Source organism: Euprymna scolopes, chromosome 4 (assembly GCF_053919585.1).
Source record: "Euprymna scolopes isolate OS-2025 chromosome 4, ASM5391958v1, whole genome shotgun sequence".
NCBI classification, from domain to species: domain Eukaryota; kingdom Metazoa; phylum Mollusca; class Cephalopoda; order Sepiida; family Sepiolidae; genus Euprymna; species Euprymna scolopes.
This window is the reverse complement of record NC_136485.1, coordinates 118,643,248-118,660,442: the sequence shown is the minus strand read 5'-3', so window position 1 is coordinate 118,660,442 and position 17,195 is coordinate 118,643,248. Positions and strand designations below refer to the sequence as shown.

General features: G+C 32.2%; 1 protein-coding gene across 1 annotated transcript in view; it reads left to right on the top strand.

Moving 5' to 3' along the window:
• Nucleotides 1-2,461: 2,461 nt before the first annotated feature.
• Nucleotides 2,462-17,195, top strand: part of LOC145269267 (uncharacterized) — a 700,568-nt gene continuing 685,834 nt past the window's right edge. The window contains exon 1 of the mRNA XM_080124922.1: nucleotides 2,462-2,589. The gene's annotated coding sequence lies outside the window, so the exon portion shown is untranslated. The remainder of the gene's footprint in view (nucleotides 2,590-17,195) is intronic.

Below are 17,195 nucleotides of genomic sequence, written 5' to 3'. Positions count from 1 at the left end.
GGACCTTTATGATAAGATTAACAAACATATTATGGTATTCCTCCGATGCACAGAAAAGGGTTAATATGGAATGATCACTACATGACCACATTCTCTCGAGGTCTTCTCAGAAACTATCAGACTGATCTGGTTGAAATTGTGCATGGATCTTTATTATCATATTCATCATTTATTATTATAAGATGCAGCTAACCAAGGATGCACAGTAAGGGATTAATGCAAATTAATTTCTACAATACCAAATTTACTGTAGAAGTTTCCTTGAAAACTATTGGGCTCATCTAGTTGAAATTTTGTATGGACTTTTGCTATAAGGTGCAGCGAACTAGGTATTATGATGTCCATGCAATACAAAGTAAGGAATTAAGAGATTAATAAGCATTTGTATTTAATGTAAAAATGAATGCAGATTAAGCCATATTCAACTATCAATTTGGCATAAAGCACTCATTCTAAGTCAACGAGCTATAATTTTCGTCCGTTTTCAACTAAAAATTCTAGTTTCAAGATATTATAAATTAATCTAAGTGTCTACATATAAAAATAAGAATCTGGAAATGAACAAGAAGAAATGGATCTTCCTACAAATTTACTCTGACTACAACAAAATATATTATTGATTTTTGTTTTCGTTTGTCGAAAAGAGATTGCTTTTATTTATATATGATCGGATTTTTTATTTATTTATTTGTTCTATTAATCTCATTATTAAAGTGGATTTCTGGTCGGTTTTGAGAAGAAAAAAAATGTTCAGATTTCTGCCAAAGTATTTTCGATGAATGATCGTCTCCATTTTGTTTGCTGATTTGCAAATATCCATGGCTCCATTCCACTCCTCTTAATGTCAGTGACAAATATTGAAGATGTTTTTCTTTTTTTCTGTGAAAGAGAAGAAAAAAATATAATTCAGTTTATTCAGGATCTTTTTAATTGGTCAAGGCTTCATACTGTAGGCATAAAAGACACTTAATTCTCCTTACAAGACTGCGAAGAGTTTATGTTCTGGTGGAACTTACCATCTAATTGAATTTGTGAAGTGCGCTCTGTCAGTGACACATAGTAGATAATACGATTTATCCTTTAAAAATAATACAACAATCTATTTTTGTTATCGGTATTGTGTTGGATAACAAAATAATAAACCATTTGTCCGGACAGGATGTTAATTATAAAACGTAGATTATTTTCCTTTGTTTAAAATAGATTCTATTTTTTTTTGTCTACTGTGACGATGAATTACCTTCCTTGTATTCTAAAATAGTGCCTTTTGATTGGGTAAGACAATTCTTTCTGACTAATCAACTAATTTTTGCAGGATATAGATGATAAAAAAGCTACCAACGTATTTCTATTCCAAATATATCTGCCAATAATTTCACTTTCTCCCACTTTGTACCTAAAACTAAAGGAAACTTCCATGAGCAAAGTTTCTTTCCTAACATGGCTCATCTGTGGAAAACAGTACTACTGAGTTGCTTCCCTACTGACTATAATATTGCTGTTTTTAAGTCCAATGCCAACATCCCAGAGGAATCGTTCCCTTGATGACGACATCCAGCAATGCATTGAAGTATATATGGGTGAAAAGAGGGAAAACACTTGAATGTGATATAATATTTGTGGTTTGAATTTAAAATAAATTATTTTTTACACCAGTCTCTTCACTTTTCACACACGTTTCATAGATAATTATAAGTTGTTGTCGTTTTTCTCTTGTTTATTAACAGTCGAAATAGAATCATTGATTCAAAATAGCTGATACCAAAAATTGCTACTATTATATGAAAGGAACTTTGTCTGCCTGAGTGTCTGTGTGTGGGTTCGTTCCCTCTGGAATCGAAAACAGCGGGGGCGATTTTTATAAAATTTCACACAATAGTACTTTATGTTCCTGGCAATGTTCTTAGATAGGTTTTGTATTGGAATGTGTTTGATAAATATTGATAATTGATGATCGAAATAATCCAATGAAAGAAGACATTGGGGATTTTGATCAAAGATAACATCTTACACAGCTTAACATCACAAGTGCATTTCAGAAGTTTTATTACCACAGAAGCCAAAAAGTCTGGCATATAAAATCAACAGTAGGTTTTTGATATGACAGGGGTGCGTTCAAAATGAATGTTTCTATTTAGATCACAATTGAAGCATGATACTTGACATTTTCTATTTTAAACTTTACTGCAAGATCACAAGGAATTATATATAAAAGCAATTTTATAAAATCAACAACAAATTCTCTACAGTGCAATGTAAACTAGTATTGTGAACTAAGTCATTGCGAGAGGCACGTGGAGCTTCCTCCGGCTGCAACATTATTGATCCCCAATTAGAGCAGGCGATCAATCGATTTGATTGAAAAATGGGTTTTTTTACCGATTTCGATGCCAATAAAAAATACATCAAATATTTTCATCTGTTTTGTAAGACTAAACTTTCTTTCTTTACTTTTCAGGTCCAAATAGCAATAAGAATAACCACCGATATCCTCCAGCCTATTTCACTCACACACCAACCAACGTTTCCAGAAGTATAGGACAGAGAGCTGTATTACAATGTAACGTAAAAAACTTAGGCCCAAGAAAAGTAAGTATTAAAATGTCTTTATTTCTTTATCTTCATATTTAATTATCTTTTTTTATCATCACTGATCAGTCTGGTCAGCACAGATCACAGCCAATGGCCTTGTTATCGTTTCAGTTTGATAGCCGGCCTTCAACTTGCAAAATCATTAGAACCCAGTTTTAAATATACGAATTAATATTCCCACCTAGTCAAATTTTGAACAGACTAAATGTTACTTAACTTTGATGATCTTACAGAATTGGGGTGTCACGTGATTATTGCTATGTATGAACAGTATTTGCCATCTTTAATGGTCAAATTATTGTTCTGATACTTCTTGTATATCAGCAGCTGAGGTTCAATCGGTTTGTCTTGATCTCTTGTTTTCACTGAACAGATGGCCAGACTAAGTGAAAGGACTAGAACAGCTCAACATAAAACGCAATTCAAGTAATTAATGTCCGTTTCGTTGATTCCATATGCATTATATTGAACAGTTGGCAATATCATAATTGACCTTAACATTGTTATTAGTGGCAGCAGTAATAGCAGCAGCAACATAATACGAGAGTAAAGGTGTAATACAAATAAATTAAATTTAGGTAATTCTGCAGGATAGCGTCCGGTTTATCATTTACACATTTTTACTGTAGATAGATCACGACAAGGCCTGCAGCCACTCAATGTAAAGAGTTGATAAAATATTATTTTAAGGTCAAAAACTTGCTTACGATAAGTGTTAGATGAACTAGATTCTGACCCAGAAAACAGCAATTTTTCACTCTTTGTCAGAAACATCATAGGGTATATCTGCAAAAAAAAAATGAAGGGGCTTACCTGTGTTGCTCCATGGGAAAGAAGAGACAAAATGGCCGACTCATTTATGCACTTGCATGATGGGAAAGGCAGTGTATGATGGGAAAGGCAGTGTATGATGGGAAAGGCAGTGTATGATGGGAAAGGCAGTTTTTTTTTGTTTTTTTTTTCGAAGTAGAACATAAAAAGGGGGGAGCAGGTCATTAAGGCAGATTTGGAGAAATGAGAGAGGCATGCATTGGTTGAGCACTTTTAACTAGCCTACTCTCCTGTAAAGCTCACATCACTCATGGAATATGAGGACTAATGAACAAAGTAAGGTAAGCAAGAGTTATAAGGCTGTCGAAAGTAAACCCAAGATCCACTTTCTATGCTCTGAACAGGTTACATAACCATCAAGAAGTTGTCGAAATGCTTAACCAATGGAAATCACGTCCACTGACAATTGGCAAATGCAACAAAAATACTGCGGAAAATTCAATAAATTTATGAAAACTGGTTAAAGTCGTCACAGTGAATCTACTAGAGTTGGGACAAATGCTGCAGTCTCCGGAAGCGAATATTGAATTTTGTCAAAAGCCAAAACGCAGCTACAAACAAAAACTTTAACATGAACTTAAACACCAGCAAAACCATCTAATTCTATGGTTCAAAAGGAAGCAGAAAATACATAAAACAATTATTAAAAATAATCGATAACAATTTTTTGCTATAAAACAAAACTAAATATGCATTCATGAAACTTCCCATACGACAGCTGTTTTCATGCTTAATTTGAATTAAGAAAAAGTCATTAAAAAATTTGTTCCACATTAAAAAATATTTATTAATTAATACACACTAAGTGATTTTTTTTCATTAATTTAAACTTTTTTTCCTTTTTAGTTTTCTGACTTTATTACAATTTTCCATTTTAAGAATCGAATGTCAAAACAATGTATGAAAAATAAGAAAAAAAGTCCATAGAAGTGGGCCATCAAATAAGTTGTATAATGAAAATAATGCATGGATCTCTGCTTAATGATAATATGAAACTTGCATTTATGAGAAAAAAATTCACTCTATGAAAATGTATTTTAAAGGATACTTAGATGCACAGAAATATTTTTAATAATTTCCTTGTGATGGAAAAACTTAATAAAATCTTGAAACACAAATCATCACAAATATATGAGAACAAAATTGCTCTCAAAGCAAAATATATATTGCAACAAAAATTGTTCTCAAAGTAAGAGATATATGATAGCAACAGTTGGCTTTAAAATAAAAATAGAGATAATAGAATTTATCCAAAGGTAAAAATTATTTAATAACAAAAATTGTCGTCAAGCAAAGAATATCAAATAAGAACTACTCCAAAAGTAAAGAATGTGATAGCAAGAATTGCCCTTAAAATTATGTAAAAAAAATGTGATAACACAAATTCCCTGTAAAGTGAAATATATGATCACAACAGTCACCCCAAATTAAAATTTCATAATAAAAATTGTCACAAAGGTAAAAAATATCTATATAATTATAAAACTCTGTGGACCGTCCGGTCGCCCTTTCTTACTTGCTTGCGTGACTCTTCTCTGCGACGATCGAGTGTTTCCATCTTTTAAAAACAGGTATATATATATATTAAAAACAGGTATATATATATATATATATATATATATATATATATAATTCCAGGTTAATATTTTCAGAGATAAAGCAACCAATGAAGTTTTAACAAGGTTAGTGCAAGAGTGCTCAATACCGAAGTTGAGCAACATATACTATTTATTCATTTTACATAAGCATAAATAGGTCACTACACATTCATGAGCATGTTTCGGTCTACCAGTTACAAGCAACTAGAGACTGATTCAGGCGATATTCTTATACAAAAATTCAGTCAATAATCTACTGACTGACTCTAGTTCTACTGACCAAGTTCTAGGTCCCTATGTTAGAGAATGGATAGAGAGAGAGAGAGAGAGAGAGAGAGAGAGCGAGAGAGAGAGAGAGAGAGAGAGAGAGAGTGAATTACAGTGTAGACACGTTGACAGGAAGTTAAGATCAGCTGATTGGATTGTGTGTGAGTCATGTGATCAGGTTAGCTGAATCGTTGAGATTTGATTTGGACTTAGAACCGAACTGACGGCTTCGCAGTTGTCTCCTCCCCTTCGCTAGGGGTGGGAAACGAACGCTGACGTGGTAGAAATAAGACCTAGAAGAAAAAAAACAACACAGGCCAAATTCACTTTCGACCTTCTGCAAGACATCTGGGAAAGTGAAATAAACTAGAGAACCAATTTCTTGTCTTGGTGTGAAATAAATCTTCGTCCCCAAAAACAGGTATCAAGTCTCCCTCCCAGACGAGAATTTCCAGATGGACCAACAAAATGGCAGAAGGTATGTTCAAATGACATGTCACACACATATTCACACTTAACAGCATATGAACATATGTAATAGAAAGACCACTAGATGATCACACACACAATGACATTAACTCTGATAAGATCATCAAACACACAATCTTTTATAAATAGACACGTTTTAATATATCATCTCCATTCCAATTTCAGCCAATATACAACAAAGGCTCATTTATGATACAACAACGTAAGCCCTAGTTACATGTAACTGTCTGACCGAAACCTTCTTGTGAAATGTTTGCGACATGCTTATGCAAAACAAATGAAAAGTGTGTGTGTGTGTGTGTAAATATATATATATATGCGTATGGGCGTGACTGACAGACTAAGGAATGAGAATGGAGAGGTGAAGGCTTTGATTTTGATTCTAGCTGATACCAGCCAAGCCATAAAGATATATTTTTTAGTTTTGATCTCATTACCATATACATGTATTAAGTTCAATATAATAATCAGTAGAGACTTTTCTGTAGTAATAAATATGTAATCTGCATGAATTAAAATACCATATTTAAGCGTATCTGACGACCTGGTGGCGTGCTAGTTTAGTAGTAAAACTTGCTTTACAATGGATTACTGTAGATGTGCCGTAAAGATTTTTATTTTGTTACTAATAAATTCGACTATATTTTTTCAAACATTATTAGAAGTAAAGAAATCTATGAACACTTTCCTGGTGTTGCTGATAGAATTCCTTTTAAGAATTTTCAGCAGGCTTGCGAGCTATCTGTCGGTCGTTTGGTGGCAGGTGGTGCAACTCTATAGGGAACTGTTAATATTGATGCAAAGATGAATCCCAAGATACAGTGAGACTTGAACCCAACTGAACCGATTTGAGTTATAATGAATAAAATGGAGAAAGATGATCTGTGAATTCGGTTATTGTCAGTGAAAGAAACCAGATTTAAAATCAGTTAATCTTATTTAGTTCATGATAAACAGATCATCTCAAGCATCCGAATCGCTAGACTTGTCGCCTTTCTTCAGATTATATCCATCATTTTCATTTCGTTTTCCATGGTTCACTGCCAGTTTGGACTTAAGCCTGACCTAGCAAACATCAGATCACTCGTCTTCTCTCAGGAAAGGGAGAAACTTTCACTTCTTTTGCTATTTATTTATTCACTGCATACTTTGTAGATCACAAAAATTCTGAATTCCTAGCTGATTTGTCATTTTTAATGGTTAAATTAAATTAATACTTCTTTCACATCAGCAGTTGGGGGCGAATCAGTTTTCCCTTGATGATTTTCACTGAACAGATGGTCACTTTAAGGGAAAGGATTTGCATGGCTCAACATAAAGTTCTGTTTAAGTTCAATTTTATTATTACTCGCTGGCTTTTATATGGGCCATCATCTAAGAATTTACTTTGAAAAAAACCTTGTGTTCCCTGGAGTCTGAGTGACAAGTCTTCCCCAGATCTCCAGTACTCTTCACCTCTTTCACCAACAATTTGCGTTATCGCAATAGCCATCTACTATTGATTTCTCATTGGCAGCGACCATTGGTTTCCCCTATCGGTGGTAATAAGCTTCCCCAAGACCCTAGTCCTCCTTGCACTCATCCTGCAGAGGTATGACAAGTGCTTTCTCTCCACAGTCTTTCAATCCTCCTTGACCCTCCTTATTTATTTAGTACATTACCAGGTTAGGGTGACAAAGAAAAAACGAAAAGGAAGAGAGGAGCAAGGGCACAGCAAGTTAATTTACAATAATGCAATTATACAGTTTCAGTTTTCGTGACTCTCTATGGTGTTTCTTTGTGTTCTACCTTTGAGTAGTTTCTGTATTCGCAGCCAAGTGGTCATGTGTATTATTCTCTGCACTCAAGGCTTTTCTTTAATATTTCAACCGTTTTCGTTATTATTATTCGTTGTATCTACTCAGCCATCCCACTGATTCCAATCTCGCCTATTCTTTTTTTGAAAGTTTTCGGTATTGTTCCTAGTGCTCCTACTATTATTGGTGTTATCTTAATTTTCCTTATCTTCCATATCCCTTTAGACTCCCTGACCAATTCTGTGTTGTTGCTCTGCTTTACTTTTTCTCCTCTTTTTTTCTTATTATTCGTACTCACTAGGAGTTCTCACAAAAGTTATCAGAATTACTCACTAGTAATAACCGGTAATGTTGCCTGAAGTCTGGGTAACAAGTTTCCCAAGATTTCCAGTACTCTATATCTCTTTGGATAACTTTTTCAAATAACTTTGCATTATCGCAACAGATACTTACGATTTTTTTTTTTTTTACAAAGGAGTCACCACTTATCAAGATCCGAGGACTACGCGAGGATAAGAGTTGATGAATATATAGTAGTCAATTAGACAATATTGAAGTAAGCGTTAGAAGTGAAAATTTGGTAAATTAGATTACTTTAGGGGACGGCTCATCAAGAACTTGTCCATGTTGAACTTGAAGAAGACCATATTGTAGTCAGTTGGAAAGCAGGAAAATAGAAAAGAGTTCCACAGGCATGCAATTCTAAGAACGAAGCTTTGTTAATGGAATCTACGTTTAGGTTTAGGCACAGATAAAAAGTGGGGGAAATTATTGATTGATTTACCTCCAGTAATGGCCACTGATTTTCACTGAAATTTGGGTGGCAGTAAGTCTCCCCAATACTTTTGCACTCATCTAGTGGAGGACTGATTAGTGCTCTTCCTCCGCAGTCAGTTCTTATTCTAAGAACCTTCATCACTGTTTTTTATTATTATTATTATTAGTAGTAGTAGTAGTAGTAGTAGTAGTATCATCATTATACATTCACTAGAAGTTCTCACACAGAACATTATCAGTGATTGTTTACCTATAATATCAGTGGTATTCGCTGGAGGGTGGCTTTGTGACTGGGTTGGAATCTCCAGATCAGCAGTAATCATCATTTTCTACAATTATGATTGTATAGACATGAATACTAGTGTCTGTAGTTATAAAAATTAAGATTTATATAAAAATATTATGTACACACACACACATCTCTCTCTCTATCTCTCTCTCATATATATATATATATATATATATATATATATATATATATATATATATATATATATATATATATAAGCTCTGTGTGTGTCTGGTCACGAATAGGCTCCTATATGGTTGACTATTTTAAAAAACTGATTACATATAATGATAGATGATGTATCGAGACACAGGAATGGGTATGTTTGATCTGGCAGAACGCTGGTTCAATGAACTTCAATTGTGAGGTCTGCATTCGCGACTGGTCCACAAGGTATGGAAATAAAAAATTTAAAAATTAAAAAAAAAACGTTTACAAGTGTTTTTGATAAAGATGTACATAAGAATACTTTGACAAGTATGTTTTTACTTAAATAGGGATGGTATAACAAAATTTTGGGATCTGCATTCGCGCCTGGCCTCCATAGAATGGAAATAGGCACAAACTTTAATAAATACTTTTCATATCTATCTGTGTAAGTATACTTTGATAATTATGTTTCTGTTTGAAGAAATATGGTATAATAAAATTATGGGGTGTTCGTTCGCACCTGACCTCCATAGAATGGAAATATGCCACAAAGTTTAACAAGGTTTTTTAATATAGATCCACAAAATATTGTGATAAATGTTTCAATGTGAACAGGTATGGTATAATAAAATATGGGGTTTATCTATTTTTTTTTTACTTTCATCATATTTTGCTCTGGTTTGATACCCCCAAATTCGAAGCTATCTCTTTACAACCCTTCCTTTTCATAACGTATCATACTTTCATAAATCAGAGTCCATTTTCTGTAGGCTGTTTTTGAACTCAGTCAACGACGGGTACTTTTGCTAGTATATATATATATATATTATATAAACTCATCCACATACAGTACTGTTTCGCTGTTTTACAGCTCATCAGTGCGGCTAGACAAGTAACTATCTCAAGCCAGGATCGAAACCCGACCACCTATATGACAGTCGAAGCTTCTAACCATTGCTCTATTCGACTGCTGCTATGGGGGCAGTGAGTTCACAATGTTTTAACTTTGTCCAAATACAAATATGTATATATGTATATCTCCAGATGTGAAAAAACAAGATGAAATTGAAAGGGCGACAGAAGTATGGATACAGTTTCTCATACATGCAATGATGCAACTAAGAGTGGGTTCCCCTTACGTTTATTGGTTCATTTTATTTTGTTTATATTTCTACCGGCGAAAAAAAGTTGGGTTTAGTAGAAAAGGAAACATTTTTGAAAAAGTTTGATAATTTTTCTCTTGCTTCAACTTAAACATTTTTTTGGGGGGGGCTCCTGCGCTTCATCGTTTTGACAGATACACAATGACAGTTTGAGCCTTCGGATATTTTTTTTTAATGGAGATATCGGAATTTGTTCACCTTGTCATGTTTCTGTGGACATCACAAGCTCACACTGCTACCTTGTCAAATCTGCTTTTCTTCATCTCCTTCTCTCCATCGGGCATGTTAATTCTGTCATTATATATGGAATCCAGCACGTATGACAAAATCAGATCTTTAACTGGCTTTTTTGCAACGTTTAAAACCAAATCCTGTCAAAATGCTTAGGGTTAAATTCTCTGACATACAAGGTAATCGTATTTATATATACTATATATAAAGCAACGGTGGCTGTGCGTTGCATGTGTGCATGTTTAATAATTCAACGGTTAATCTAATTATTAATTAACCCCCAGTTTTTAATTTGTAATTTCGATTCGATGTGAGTATAGATGCCACAAGTTCTTGAACTTGTTTAAAGCTCATTATAAAAAAATGAAATTTTTGTAGTAAAAACATTAGCAATGATTGTTCTTACATTTTTAGTTTTCTGTTTTAGCCGACCGTTTGCATTTGATGTGTTATTTACTTCACACACACTTTTTTAGTAACTGATTTAAGAAGATTATGCAGTAAAATAAACTCAAGTTATAAACCTCTATTTTGGCTGTCTTAGTGTTAAGGAAACGGTAAGTCAATGAAGGATATGTATTCAGAAATGAATAAACAAACCAAACCTAATATTATTTATTTATATATTATCATAAAAAAATCAACATTTACTTAGCGTAAATACTAAAAAGTTAATAATTAGTACATATATCTATGTGTGTGTACACACACACACATATATATATATATATATATATATATATGTGTGTGTGTGTGTGTTTTATTTTTTATTACTGTTTTATATGTTTGGGTACATATGTTTCAGATGTTGGACCATGTTTACGATCCAACAGCCTCATCAGACCTTAGAGAAATAGTTGTTAGTATTTGGAAGAAGTGTTTTAGAGAAAAAAAAGGGGGACTGGTAAGAGATAATAAGGGGCAGGGAGACGGGTATCGACAATATTTAAGTTTTGATGTTTAAAATACATTATATTGTAGTGTTTGGGGGGTAGCAGATTCAGGTAGGCGTGGGTGGAACTATATGGCTATAGGGAGGGGAGAGAGTATAGTAAAGAAAAAAGAAAGGGGGAAAGGAGGGGGCGGAGTTTAAATTTTTAGGTTTAAAATTTTGACTCCTTTTTGGTTGTTTAGGCAGGTATATGAAGTAGATGAGAAAGAGAGGAAGAGAGAGAGAGAGAGAGAGGGGGTTTCTGTAAGTGTCTTATATACTTTTTATATTCAGTTTTAAAGATAGAGACGAATTACTAAATAGAAAACATGAAACCACCATAAACTGCAGACATTACAAATCCCACCTCCTTAGCACCTTTCTGAAACATCCTTCAGACAACATCCTTTTGGACCCACTGAATAATACACACAGTACATCTATCTACCGCATACACTCAATTACTGTAACATCAACACAACAAAATCCCTTTACTCCACCCTCTCCATACCCTATATTACCTTACCCATGTACACATTCGTCTATCCATGAATCCTACTACCCCCCCCACTTACTTGGTAATTGCTACTAAAACTCTCCACATTTATATGGGTGTACATATGTTGCAATTTGTATTGATATCTGTATGTATATATATATGTACTTTTTTGTAGGTATGCCAGAAATACTATTATCTTTAACGCACCTACTTAGTTATCTGTATGCGTGCATGTATCTTCATATGTATACATATGTGTGCTTATGTATATGTTTCTATATGCGCATACATGGATATATGTGCTTATGGGTCGTGCGCATATACATGATGTATATTTATATATCTGTCCATGTGAGCGTGTATGTGTATGCGTGCATCTGGGTGTTAGTGTCTGCATATATATGTATATCTATGTGTATGCATGGGTGAACGTATGGATGCAGGTGTGGTTATATCTGGATTTATATGCATGTATGTGCTTGTATATATATATATATATGTGCCTGTATCAACAATACATTTGACACTGAAAATAAAGTTAAGCATAACCACTGCCCAAAGCACCATGTTAGGAGCCCACCCCCTATATTTATGAACTTAACGGAACTACAAGAACCCCTGACTCATAACTTAACCACCCTCATAATCTTTTACCTTTAAACTTTATACCCCCTTTTAAATTTTTTTTCTAGACACTATAACTTAATCCCTATCCAATAAGCAAAGCAAATCAATACAGATTCCTAAATATTAAAGCAACAACATGTATTTTGAACATATCTTATAATGCATCTACCTAATCTTGTGGCCCTGTCGGTGGGGTATTTGAGTACGCCGACTGCCCCCCTTCAGAGGGTAAAAGTCCCTCAATGGGGGTCCTGGATATAACCTTAAACTATATCCAGTGGTGAGGCCCCAGCTTGTGGGCTTTGGGGAGTGTGGAGCCACCCTTTAATTACCATTGCTCCCAGGTCCACTCTGACCCGAAGTGGTAGTACCTGTTAGGGTTCCAACTATGGGTTAAATAGAAACCGATGTGAAAACAACAAATATATTCTATTAAAAAAAAAATGTCTTCAAAATCTTTGGATTCGGCATTAAATAACCCAAAAAGGGTTGATATGCCGTAAAACAAAAACAACCAACCAACCTAATCTTGCATTATTAACTACACTCGCTTATTTATTCTTTCTTTATTTATTTATTCATCCTAACTTTACTTACTTAGTATAGATATACACATGTCTATATCTATATATGTGTGTATATTTATATTTTTATGAATATATATATTTATATGGTTGTGTATATGTGTGTATGTATGTATGTATATGTACATCTACATCTTACTGGAGATCCATACATCTATCTTTATGTGTATGTGCGGGCATGATTGGGTCTCTCTCTATATATATATCCTTATATGTGTTCATGTATATGTTTCTATATGCGCTTGAATGGATGTATGTGCTCATGGGTCGTGTGTATATGCATGAATGTATATTTGTATATCTATGTGCACATGTATGTGTACGCGTGCATCTGGGTATTAGTGTCTGTATATATATGTATATCTATGTGTATGCATGGTTGAACGTATGTATACTGGTATAGCTATATCTGAGTTTATATGCATGTTTATGTTTGTATGTGTATATATATATATATATATATATATATATATATATATATATATATATATATGTCTATATCCACAATACATTTGACACTGAAAATAAAGTTAAGCATAACCACTGCCCAAAGCACAATATTAGGAGCCCGCCCCATATATATGTACTTATCGGAATTACAAGAACCCCTGAATCATTATAATTTAACAACCCCTCTTATAATCGTTAACCTTTAAACCTTTATACCCCGTTTTTTTAATCTTTCAATCAATTAATTTATTCTATCTCTATTCCTATCTTCATCCCTACTTTTATCTAGATTCCTAATTGTTTTCTAGACACTATAACTTAATGTCTATCTAATAAGCAAAGGAAATCAATACAGACCCCTAAATATTAGACCAACATGTTTTTTCAACATAACTTACAATGAATCTAACTAACCTCGCATTATTAACTACACCCGTGTATTTATTTATTTATCCTACCTTTACTTTATTTACTTAGTATAAATGTACACATGTCTATGTATATATATATATATATATATATATATATATATATATATATATATATGTCTGTATAATTATATTTTTATGAATATGTATATTTATGTAATTGTATTTACGTGTATATGCGTACATGTGTATGTATGTATGTATGTATGTATGTATGTATGTATATGTACATCTATTCTTACTGGAGATCTATATCTCAACGTATATGTATATATGTAGATGTGTGTGCATATGAGTATGTATATGTGTATAGGAGTTGTGTATATGTGTGTGTATGTCTGCATATAGATGCATATATGTCTGCATATACATTGTTTATGTGTATGTGTGTATATATATATTTATATATGTGTATATATATGTTGATATATATGTGTATATATATTGATATATATATATGTGTATATATATATTGATATATATATGTGTATATATATGTATGTGTATATATATATGTATATATGTGTGTATATATATATTTGTATATGTGTATACATATATTTATATATGTGTATATATGTGTGTGTATATATATATATATGTGTATATATGTGTGTGTGTATATATATATATATTATATATGTGTATATGTATATATATATTTATATATGCGTGTATATATATATATATATATATATATTTTATATATGTGTATATGTATATATATTTATATGTGCGTGTATTTATATATATATATATTTTAATATGTGTATATGTATATATATATTTATATGTTTGTGTATATATATATATATTTATATGTTTGTGTATATATATATATTTATATGTTTGTGTATATATATATATATTTATATGTTTGTGTATATATATATATGTGTATATATATATTTATATTTATATGTGTGTATATATATATTTTTATGTGTGTATATATATATTTATATGCGTGTATATATACATATTTATATGTGTGTATATATATGTATATATATATATTTATATGTGTGTATATGGGTGTGTATATATATATTTATATGCGTGTATATATACATATTTATATGTGTGTATATATATGTATATATATATATATTTATATGTGTGTATATGGGTGTGTATATATACATATTTATATGTGTGTATATATATGTATATATGTGTGTATATATATATTTATATGTGTGTATATGGGTGTGTATATATATATATTTATATGTGTGTATATATATATATATTTATATATGTGTGTATATATATCTATATATGTGTGTATATATATATTCATATGTGTGAATATGGGTGTATATATATATTTATATATGTGTATATATATATATTTATATAGGTGTATATATCTATATATTTATATATGTGTATATGTGTATATGTCCTTTTCTCTTCCCTGCAACCTCTATCTCACAGAAGAGATGTTGTGAGTTTGTCTCTGATGTATCGTTATTTTCTTGGAAAGTGTTCGACTGAGCTTCAGTCTATGGTCACCCTCGCCAAACTTTCACAAGAAACACCCATCTAGCTGAAAACACTATCAATAATCCCCCCCACTCTTTATCTGTGCCTAAACCTAAACGTAAATTCCATGAACAAACCTTCTTTCTAAGAACTGCACGCCTGTGGAATTGTCTTTCGTTTTCCTGCTTTCCGGCTGACTACAATATGGATGTCTTCAAGTCTAACGTAAACAAGTTCTTGATGAGCCGTTCCATATAAGTTAACAAATTTACCGAATTGATTACTATATTGTCCAATTTCTACTGTACACTCTTTAACCCTTATCCTCGAGTGGCCTCTTGGCCTTGATAATGTAGTGATGCCTGTGTAAAAAAAAAAGAATTAATTCTGTATTGATTATTATACACTAATGATTAAGCAAAAACAAATATTTCATCAGCTAGAATCGAAACCAAAACGTTTAGCTCTCCAGTGGTATTCGCTAGCATATGACTTAAGGACACATACCAAAACTTTGAAAATTAATGTAGTGTATATTTGTACATGCATAGAGAATTTACATAAGTAAAATTGTATTGGCCAAGTTCGTATTTTTTTTATTTATTTTTTTTAAATTATGACCCATTTGCAGCTATTTCTACAGACTAAAACCAAATAGAATTAGTTGTACAGGTCCGGATACCTTATATATCAAATTACAAGTCAATTGACCAAAAATTGACAGAGTAGTTTGTTAGAGACCGTTCTACACACATACAGACAAGTTAACTTTTAATATATATATACAGACAAACACACACACACACACACATATATATATATTAAACTTGCTAAAATAAATTTCTTTTTTTTTGTTCAGTGGCGACTAGATCAATCACTGCCTAAGAAATTTCCTTCTTTGATCGAGTGTCTTGCATTTATGCTTAAGCCCCATCCAAAACAAACCACTTACCTCTAAACTGTTGGCTAAAAGCACCGTTTGACCACAACGAAGAGAAGCCGCATGACACAAACGGCTTTCGCTAAGCCTGGGCTTAATTTTTCTCTTTTTCTTGCCTGATGAATGGTCACTCAGGAAACCTGAGGAAATTAATGTCTTTCAAAAAAGCAGACCATCAAGTGCATCTTAATAGGAATTCGATTAACTAGAGAGAATGTCAGAAAACCGCATCATATATTGATGTGATATTAGGCATCAGCAAAACATGCATTTGTTATCGAAGATTCACATAGTCTACACTTGATAATCAATAAATATCTGTTTGTATGCAGACATGTATATGTATCTTAATCATATATACACATATATATATATGTGTGTGTGTGTGTGTGTATTATTTTCATCATATTACTTAAAATAAACTCTGCCTTGAAAGAACTGTAAGCAACGATATTACATTTGTATATGCTATTTATTTAGAATATGATTTGAAACATTTTAAATTGTCAAAAATAAATAAATATATCTAGCTCTATTCGCCTGAATATTGAGCTTCTAATGTTTGTAAGTTGAAGATTGATCTCACTTGAAAGTCTATATGCGTACATGGGTGTATCTGATTTTCTCTCATAGTTATATATATATATATATATATATATATATATATATATATATATATGAGAGAGAAAATCAGATACACCCATGTACGCATATAGACCTATGGTTGATTTCCTATCTATATATGTATTACAGAAGATTAGGATATGTCGGTTTTTTAATCAAATTATTTGTTTTTCAAATGTGTGTGTATATATATATATATATATATATATATATATATATATATATATATATATTTACCAGTGGTAAAAAAAAAAAAAAAAAAAAAACCGGACTAAAGTGCTCAATGTGTAGTCAGAGCAGTATATAGGAAATTTATTACTGTGAGTCCAGAATGAGTTTACAAATAGGGGAAAATCCTCAAAGAGAGGAAAAATCCAACTAGCATCATCAGAATTGTCCATCTATGAATTCTGATGATGCTAGTTGGATTTTTCCTCTCTT